Below are 9,621 nucleotides of genomic sequence, written 5' to 3' on the forward strand. Positions count from 1 at the left end.
GGTGGGGGCTGTGAAAGAAAGAAAGGTAAGTGTCACCTATTAATAATTGGCTTCATCACTACCACACCTATTATTGACTTGACTTCTACTTCATGAAAGAATCTCAATTGCAATGCAATGCTATGTCCTCCAAACGCCGAGGATGTTAAAGAGAGAATTTGAAAATAATGGCTTCACAAATTAGAGTGACAATGGAGAAGAAGAATATTGGGAGATTCATTTTTCATTTCTAAAAATAATCATATATCTAAAGGTGAGACCTACGTTACCCCTCTCATGATTTGAGGGTATTTACCCTTCATGATATCAACCAATCAAATTGAACAATGTATACTCTATTAACTAAATCAAATATGGAAAGATTTTTTACATATAATTTGTTATTTGCATCTTTACCCCATATTCAATTAATGTGATTTTATTTTTCCAATCAAAAAATTTGATGAGATATTTTATTTCCACATTTCAATTGTTTACACAAATTTTGTTCTTCTCTTTTCTTTAATGTTTTTTTTGTTTCAAATTTATATTTTTCTACAATTTTTTGCACCATATCTTGTTTTTTTTTTCAAGCTTGGATCCGAAAAATAAAAATTCCAAAACGTTATTTTTTCTGACACCAATTATATATATTTTTTCTTAATTAGATTATTACATATTATCATATGCTTTTTTTAGGAAATATTATCATATGCTTGTATCTATCAATATTAGTCTAAACATTATCTTAATTTATCTATAAGATGACCAAATGCTTTTAACTTAAACAAATATTTTTTTGACAAGTTATAAAAAACGAAGACTTGTTTTAGTTCTTGAGAAAAATTATAAGACCTAATTTAGTCTCTGAAAAATATATAATTCACTTTTATATATCCAAAAATATAAAGAGATACAACTTAGTCTCCACTTTCTTAACTTTTTTTTATCGATGAAAGAAAGATAAAGGAAACAAAATAAGATACTAGCCATTTTTTTGAAAGATACTAGCTATTTTTTTGAAAGATACTAGCAATTATTTAGTAGTATAGTATAAGAGAAAATTAAATAAAATCATGATAGGGAAGACATGTGTATTTATAAAATAGAATAAATATATTTAAACAAAAATTAGATATGATAAAAATAAAAAAATAACCACAATTTTGATAACCACAAAATATATCATCCAATTTAGGGGAAGTCAAACATTTTTCAGTCAATGTGATAACCACAATTTTGATTGATCTCTATTTAAGTCTCATTGTTGCTTATACATTCAAGAATAAATTTCAAATCATCGTCAAAAAAAGAACAAGCCACATTTCGACTAATCACGAGTTAAGTCTCATTATAGTTCATCTGATGTACAAGTAAGGTCAAACCATTGACATAAAATAACTAACAACAGTTCGACCAAAAATGAGTTAAGTCACACAATAGTTAATCTGATTCAGAAGAAAGCTCAAACATTTGTCAGAAGGGTAAGGCTAGTAACACTCTTTTTTGAATATGCACCCTAATACTCACTCACTTATTGGTTTAAATCATTGTGGGTCTACACTTTGAAAATTGAACCCCCACAAAGTGGTAGGACATACATTGATTTCATCCAATAAATAAATAAGTGTTAACCACAGTTCGAGTAATCACGAAGGCTCGCTATAGTTCATATGATTCATAAAAAAGGTTTAACCTAGGTTATAAAATGATATGGCCATATTTTAATGAGTAAACTACACTCTTCTATCTTGAAAGATGCTTGAATTACACTCCACTTCCCTCTTATGTTAAATATACACTCCCCCTATCTCTTATGCAAAACATATTAGAAAACATTTCACATTTAAAATGTATTTTATGTTCTAATAAGTTATAAAATTAATAACAAAATATTTAAATTTAATCATCATATTGACACTTAAATTACAAAGAAATGAATTATTTTTTCTTCTTAAATGGTGTTTTCAAATTTGTAGATATTGTAAAAATATTTATTTATGTTAAAATATATTAAAGTGTAGTGCATTTAATTATTAATGGAGGGGATTGTAATTCAAGCATCTCATGGGGGTATAAGTTTTATTTTTCAACGGAGAAAAGTGTATATTTTAACTCAAGAGGGGAGGGAAGTGTAATTCAAACTTCTTTTAGAGGATGAGAGTGTAATTTACTCTATTTTAATTGATCGCATGTTGAGTTTCATTTTAGGTTATATGATGCAGAAGAAAGGTTAACCTAAATAGAATAGTTCCACTGAACTCATCTCTGTTAAATAATAGTGACCGATGAAATAGGAAAGCAAGTTTGGAGAGTGTGAGACAGATTGCGAGTTTCCATGGTGAGATGGTAAATTGAGATTGGAGCATTAGAATGATAAGAAGAGTTTCGATTTCTTCAAGACCACCATATACTAGAGGCTCCTGATTAATGAGCACATACGATTTTGACATTCAATTCATTGAGAACAGTCCATGAGATTCCATTGTTGCATCTTTTGAGAGAAGTCTTTTAAAATTGAAATAGTTAATATCTTATTTGTGATTTACATTTACTCCATTATAAGGTAAATTAAATATTGTTATTTTGATTTTTATTTAAAATAATTATAAGGTAAATTAAATATTGTTATTTTGATTTTTATTTAAAATAATTTTTCGATAATCTTAATTGTGAATTCCGTAAAAAAACTTAATTATGAGTAATTTATTTTTCTTTATTAAGAAGCCAAACACAATATATTAAAGAAAGAAAGCTTCTAACATGCCACGATGAATCGAGTTATATTTTGTTGGAATCATCTTGTTTAGAGTTCTTCATACTAGTGACGAGACTTTGAGGGGCACACAATTATTCCAATTAATGTATGAATGAGAATCATGATCATTCTGCTTACTATGAATTAGAATATGATAACACCTTTGATCGAGTAACGAACGTCGGGATTATATTTCCAAATTCATTAGTCAGTAACATTATCCCCTACCAACTCCTCCCCTAGCAAAAAGTATTCTCCCTCTATTTTCAATCTGGACCCTCTATTTTCAATCTGGACTCTCTGACCCCCAAACTTCCCTCTATTATCTCATCTACATAAATACTATTATTAACACTTAACTCAGAAAGACGGCTAAACTTGAAATGCAAAGAACCGCCTTTTATGCAAGGATTATTCCAAAAAGAGGTGTTCTCACCATTCCCCTCTTGATGCATCAAGCCTTCCTCAAACCACCCGCTCTTATTCCCTCCTTAACAACACATACATTTTTCCACAAAACAGACGCCTTACTTGACCCCCTAATGCGACCACCTTCAACCCTATATTTTCCCTCTCTAAATTTTTCTTGCTAATTTTAGTTTTTTAGTAAGATCTTAAGATAATTTTCTATATCTTGTTTAATTTAAAATTTTGATGTTGAAATCTTGAGGCCAAATATTCTTCAGCTCACCGGCTACATGATCGTACTGAGAGCCAATCCGTTCAAAATGGGATGTGTTACACCTGAGAAATACAAAAGTGGAATGTGCAGAGTTCAGACACAAAAGTTAAATGTTTTCAATCAAAAGGGCTAGAAAATAGAATTAGTTTTAGTACATAAATATAATATTCTATATACTAAATTACATGAACTAAAAAAGTGATTAGTATAGTACTTTTTCTGTACATGGGTGGTACATTTATTTACAGCTTCCTCCCTCCCATAATACATGACACAGTTGACCCTATTACGCATGCCAATGCATAATTTTGAGCTTAAATATTTTGAATAATATATTAAAAAAATTATGAAAATGTGATATTTTAAAAATACTCACCGAGACAAATCTAACGACATTTTATATGATATTATTTATCTTTGTATATTAGTAGAAAAATATAGTCAAAGTAAGTTAGGTCAAAATTACACATTTTCAAATGGGTCATCTATTGCGGGACGGAAAGAATATTTATTATCAAGTAATTTAGTGGCTAGAAATCACTTCCTTAAAGTGAATATGTGAACAATTTATAATTTAAATTTTGACCTCCTCATATTGCAACACCTTTATCAACAGCGCTATATTTACGAGAACATATACTTATTTATTTTACACACAATAAGGAAACAATATATTAATTTTTGAGTGATAACAATTTTATCAAAAAAAAAAAAACATAATAGCAATTAAAAAGTACAATTAAACGGAATAATCAATACTACAATGTTAACGAGTGCCCCGGACACTCTTTAAGCACTTTAAATGGTAAGTTTTATATGAAAAGTTATGTAATAAATGCATTGGTAATTGTAATAATTGATTTTATAAAAGAATAATTTCTAAATTTAGAATGCTTAAAGAGTACCCGGTGACACTCATTAACAAGACCCTAATTAAAAAGACATTTGTTTTGAGATTGTTTTATGTATGCAGATCTGTCACTTTTGTAGGACGGAAAAATAATTAAATTTGCTAATATAGATTTATGCAAATTTCTCCTCAAGTATATTTTTTTCACTAGAATTACCCTCGACTATAGATAATTAGTTTATATTCCTCTTGTAATGTTTATTATTCTTTTTACAAATATACTTATTATTCTTGTTTGTAGATAAAAATGTAATAACCATAGGTATATTGATAAATAAATAAATTAATAATTGACGCACTTAAAAGTTTTAAAAATATCTTATATAAAGAACAAAAATACATTTACTAAAAGTGTCATGTATGCAAGCACTTAGATATTAAAAATTCACGTGGTAGGACATAACATGTGTTTGTCCCCACCCCTAAAACCAAGTTTTTGAGACTTGATTAGCCTCCAAGAGACCACACTACCATTAATAATAATAGAATGAAAATTTTCGTCCTCACAAAAAGAAAAAGAAAGCGCAACAGCTTATCACAAGTGTGTACATTTTTTGTATTTTTTAGACATATCAACCTCAAACTCACGAGTCTTGACTTTTCTACTACCAAAAGTCATGCAATAAAGTTACACAATACTAGCAAGGCAATACCATATATACTATAGTCCTAAACCAAAATTTTATCTCATTCATCTCATTAAGCTAAGTCTAGAAATCAAAAATGATAAAAACCAAGTCCCTTTCCTTTTCATTCTTAGCAATAACATGTTTTCTCTTGCTTCACTCTCAATCCATAATTCAAGCCCTAGAGCATATAGCAACTTCAGAATATGAAGCACTGGGCCTAACAACAGAACCAAAAAGAGAAGCACTAGAAATCATCATCGGCGGGGGCGGCGGCGGTTCTGCCCCTGCTCCTTCCCCTGAATCTAGCTGCCCTCCTCCTCCACCTCCGCCGTGCCCTCCTACTACCCTTAGCCGATTAGATAGAGCCCGGGGCGTACTTCTCAAATTCAAAAGCAAAATCTATGATCCAACTGGGTACACTAACAACTGGAATGAAAACACAAAAAACACTTGTGATTTCAAAGGAATTCTTTGTGGCACATTCCCAGGTACAAATGAAAAAGCAGTTGCTGGATTAGACTTCAACCAAAAAAAATTCCAAGGTAAAAACTGTGACACTATACCCTTATCCGGTCTCTTAGATAAAATAGAAGAGTTAACATTCTTCCACGTAAATTCCAACAATTTCTCTGGTTCAATACCGAAAGAAATCACCACTTATAAATATTTCTACGAACTTGACCTCAGTAACAACAAACTTGTGGGAGAATTTCCAAAAGAAGTTCTTGATTCTACCCAACTAGTTTTTCTAGACCTCAGGTTTAATCAACTCACCGGTTCAGTTCCATCACAGTTATTTCAAAAAGATCTTGACGTAATTTTCATCAACAATAACAAGTTCAGTCAATGTTTACCTGAGAATTTTGGGTCCACCCCAGCAAGGTACCTAACTTTTGCACACAATAATTTCGTGGGAGAAATTCCTAGAAGTATTGGTAACGCTTCTAAAACTTTAACTGAAGTGCTTTTTCTAGGAAATAAATTTGAAGGTTGTTTACCTTATGAAATTGGATATCTTAAAAAAGCAACAGTTTTTGATGTTAGTCAAAACTCTTTAACTGGTCCTATTCCAGCTTCATTTGGTTGTTTGGAAAAGATTCAGTATCTGAATTTGGCACATAACAAATTTTATGGTACTGTTCCTGAGAGTGTTTGTGTTTTATCTGGGATAAAAAATAATGGGAATTTGTCTTTAGCGGGTAATTATTTTACTAAACTTGAACCAGCATGTTGGAGTTTATTGAAGTCTAAGATATTGGATGTTAGTAATAATTGTATTCCTGGACTTCCAAATCAAAGATCAAAACAAGAGTGTTATGAGTTTCAATGTAAGAAAAAGCCTTGTTCAAATCCTCAGAGTTTGAGTTATGTTCCTTGTAAGGCACATTGGGGGAGCAAACAGAACAATGCCCCTGCTTCTCAAGAAATGGCTACTGAGCCTGTTACTTACAAGTCTCTCAAACCACATCGGTTGAGGCCATGATCAAGTCATCTTGGGGTGATTCGTCGTCTGCATTGCACTGATACTTCAAATTGAAGGTGTGTCAAGTGTTGCTGACACAGACACAAAGTCGACGAGTATAGTTACATTAAGTTGTTTTTATGTTTATAAATTATTACTGTTGTCTATATTGTCTAATATTTGTGTCGGTGTCATTACTTCATAAGGTATTATGAAGTAAGATAATTATTGTGACAAAAAAAAGGTATTGTTACTGTACCATTGTTGAGTTTCAATAAATAAGATAATTATTTTCATATCATAGAATTATGTTAATTGTATTTCCCTATTGTATATTGTGTATGTTCATGAATAAAACACTTGCTATCCAATTTGGCACCATTGACTTTTCAACAGTTTGGTGCAACCCAAATGTTTTTAATTGAGTACTTAAAAGATAAATTATGATATAGAGAGAGGTGGATGAGGAGTGCCAAAATTTAAAAATGAAAGTATATTTGTTTCGGTTTAGGTAGATGACAATTTAAGCAGATGATGATTGAGCATTTTCTAGCTTGAGAATAATAACCAAAGATGCCCTATAGCATGTAGGGTGTACTTCATTGTATTTATTAGTAGTATATTAAAGAAGAATAAGGTTTTGTTTTGTTTTTTAACTAAAAAAATTAGAGTTTAGTTGAGATATTGGTTTCACGCATTTTCTTGTTAGAACAAAATTTGAGCATCCGTATCAGTCAAGTTTGATTAATGCTGTGTTTGCTACAGCGTTTTGTTTTGTCCAAATGCGCGGCAGTCCAAAAGCTACCTCTTGTAGCTTTTATATTCTTGCGGTAGAAATGCATTGCGAAGTGGTATTTCCCAACTAAACGCCACTCCAAACATAGCATAAAATATGTATTTTCTCAGTTTTAAAATAATTGACCTAGTTGATTGTTTCACACGCATCAATTTATAATTTTGAGTTGGATAAATGAAGATTATTTGTGTTTGGATACAGTCATATAAAAGTTAGTTGAACTATATATTTGTCTGCAAAAATCAATTATAAAATCAAAACTACAAATCTTACCTTCAAGTAGAATCAGTTCTATAGAAAAAAATTAATTATACTCAAAAGCAATCAAATATGTCAGAATCAATTCTTCACCTTCAAAATCAATTATGACCCCACTAAAAGTGGAATCAAACATTCAACATAAAGAAGAGAGACGGATAACAAGAGAGTGAGAGCATTTAGAGAGAGGGTAAAGATCTTCTCCATTTTTAAAAATAAATGGAAGATGTCATTTGACAAGAGATAGACACACAAATAGGTGGTGGGTCCTATCACTAAATGGGTCCTATCACTAGATGTCATTTTCTTTTGGAATTTTTCTAGGATTCTTGTTGTTGAAGGTTGATGGAGATGATATGAAGATGAAAAAGAGGAGAAGAAGATGAAGAAAATCTAACGTTTTTGAATTAAAACTAACGGAAATGACCAAAATGTGTAACAGAGAGAAGTTAAGGGACCAAAATAAATCGAATTTTAATTAAGGGACCATAACGATACTACCTAAATAGTTAAGGGACCAAAAATGCAATTTAGCCTAAATATTATCTCTCTCATACATCCCTCATCATCTCTTTTCTCTTTATCTTATCTACCATCTCTTATATGTCTCTCTCTACTTTGTCTCTTCGATATATTCTCTCCTCTCTCGTCTATAGCAAAGAAAGAAGGAATAGAGAGATGAAAGATGACAAAGAGAAGAGAGATGAAAGACGACAAAGAAAGTATAGAGAGAACTTATAGCAAAAAGAGGGTACGGGAGAAGAGAATATAGCTAAAGGAGATGAGAGAAAGAGATAGAAATTAAAAGTTACAGAGGAGAAAGAGATAAGATATAATAGTGAGAAGAGAGAAAAAGATGAGGAATATCAGATAGGGTAGAAAGGAGGACTATAGAGAAGAGAGTGCAGAAAGTATGGATATTCACATCCAAATCGATCTAAATTAAAACCCCAAACCAATAAAAAAAAATCAAAAACTGCACAAAATCGAATATTGTTAGATGTATTTGAAATGTTCTTTTGTAACAATCACTTGGATCAGATTTTGGATTAATTTTTTCAAATTGAACCAAATCACATAAGATACTTATTTTTTTTACTAGTGCAATATATTGTAATAATCTATTATTTGTTTTTTTAAAGAAATAATAATATATTATTTGTTAGTTTTATTTTTTTAATATTACTATTAGTTTAATTTAATCTGTTTCTTTTGCTATTTCATATATTTCAAACATAATTGACTATTGTCATTTTTTAATATTGTTTTCTAATATATCATAGTTTGCGTTGAGTTTATTATTTTACCGTGTTATTATAATATTAATAACAAAATTACAATTTGTAATTTAAATATTCAAAATTGATCTAAATGAAACTGCATTAAATTGATCCCGATCGAATTTTTAAAATTGGTTATCCAAAACAAAACTGAACCGCAAGTAATTTTAGCTTAGAAGCAGATGAGTTTTTGTCCTATCCAAAGTATAATGAGAACACCCTAACAGAGAGGATAGAGAAGAGAGAAAAATGCACTATAAAATTCTCTCTACTCTCTCATAACTTTTTTATTTATTCTCTCATTTATTTGTATCCTCTAGTCTAACCCCTTCTATCTAATTTCTCTCCTAAAATAGCGAGAGAAAAAATGTTAAGCTAAAAATATAAAGCCTCTAAACTATTTGAGAATTTTTAAATAGATTCTTAAGCTACAATACTGTAATGAGATCTTTGAATTTTTTTTTTTTGTAATCCTATCATTCTATTGAAATTTGATTGATAACTAACAAAATGTAATGAAAAAAAATCTAATTATAAAAGAAAAATATTAGTTAAGAGGCTTGATTACATTCCCTTTTATTTTAGAGATCGATTTAAACATTCACAAATACTCCACATATGCATATCTAGGATCACAAGTTTATCCTATACCATTCAAAAATTATAGGTGTATACTTTTCCGATTTGGATCCCCTGCTATAACTGCGTGACGCAGTTACAACTTCCAGCCGTCCGATCGGAATGAACAATCGGAATTGTTTTACTGTGTGAACTCAGTTTGAAATCTGAACCCTCCAATCTCAAATCAATGGTCATATTATCTGTTGCAACGTGAAACAACACCAAAACCTTATAGCAGGAAAACCT

The 9,621-nt window shown here is 30.4% G+C and overlaps 1 pseudogene across 1 annotated transcript; it reads left to right on the forward strand.

Moving 5' to 3' along the window:
* The first annotated feature begins 5,013 nt into the window (after nt 1-5,013).
* LOC146932064 (uncharacterized protein At4g06744 pseudogene) lies at nt 5,014-6,721 on the forward strand (annotated as a pseudogene). Its single transcript, XR_015006917.1, has one exon. The product of XR_015006917.1 is annotated as an uncharacterized protein At4g06744 pseudogene (transcript).
* The last annotated feature ends 2,900 nt before the right edge of the window (nt 6,722-9,621 follow it).

This window comes from Medicago sativa, chromosome 4 (assembly GCF_051527215.1).
Source record: "Medicago sativa cultivar Bolivia chromosome 4, Bolivia_mono, whole genome shotgun sequence".
Lineage (NCBI taxonomy): Eukaryota > Viridiplantae > Streptophyta > Magnoliopsida > Fabales > Fabaceae > Medicago > Medicago sativa.